The following is a 1223-nucleotide window of genomic DNA, read 5'->3' on the forward strand; positions in this document are numbered from 1 at the left end:
TGGTCTTTCACAATAACGTATCCGTGGGAGGCAGATAGAAATGTAGGTAGCTGTAGATTTTTATGCTTCACTTGAATAAAAGGGATATCGTTGTACAGAATTTTTGAAATATACAATCACGTAAAATGAAACAGAATCCGAAGTTTTAGTACTGTCTATAAATAAGAGTAAAGTGAGATATAGAAAGAAAACACGACGAAAAATAAATTGAAATTATAAAAAAAGGTTCACCATTACAATGAGAACACAAAAACATAGTACACAAAGATGAAAGGAAACACATTTGCAATAATGATTAAAATACTCCAACGTCATGACTCACGTCATTTAATATCATGCCTGGTTTATTTCATGTACAGTAAGAGTCTTTTTTATGAACCCAAACATTGATAGAGTTTGTAAAAGGAGATAACGTATTTTGACATCTAATCTAGTATGATTTTTTTTTTTTTTTTAGTTGCTTTGTTGGCTGATCTAAAAATCATGCAAATTACTCCTTTCTATCGTGATACAAGCCAGAGGAAATGAGAAACTCAATTTAGACGCTGCTAGATAAAAGATTATTCAAATGAATGGGAAAAGTCGTAAAGCAAAAGTTACCACAATTGTTCCTCCCAACTGCAAGAAGTGTGTGCTAGGACTAAGCAACGAGAGTTCTTAGAGACCCAAGAGTATAAAAGGTTTCAGAGAGAGCTGGCGAAAATGTACTTCACTACAAATTAACCCGTTAGTGTAATTAGATACCCATGCTTACTCGCTTTATAAAGTAATTACAACTACCGTGTTATATCCAGCATGACATAATTATACGCAGTAGACGTAATTACCTTTCTATTCACGGTGTCTTATTAATGCAATATGAGGCATGGTCTGATAATCCAGGGAATAATTGGTACTGTGTTGTTTGATAAATCCTGGTCTCGATATTCTATAGAAAATTGTACACCGTTTTGGAGGAAACGACGGTGAAAATGTAGAATTCTACCTCTTAATAGTCGTACTTGAAAAATACATCTGTTTAGTTTGTGGCAAGTACAAAAAGGCCTATTGTTACCATAGTGGAATTTGTCACGCTAACGACCAAGGCGTTTGCCTGTGACCCTATCCCAAGAAATTATACTCTTACCTTGATTTGGTTTCTTTTTTCTCGGTATCTGCTTTTTCCTTTTTTTCTCTTTTTTTTTGTCAATCTCTCACAGAGATATCCTACCTGCTATAAAAAT

This window comes from Penaeus monodon, chromosome 28 (genome assembly GCF_015228065.2).
Source record: "Penaeus monodon isolate SGIC_2016 chromosome 28, NSTDA_Pmon_1, whole genome shotgun sequence".
NCBI classification, from domain to species: domain Eukaryota; kingdom Metazoa; phylum Arthropoda; class Malacostraca; order Decapoda; family Penaeidae; genus Penaeus; species Penaeus monodon.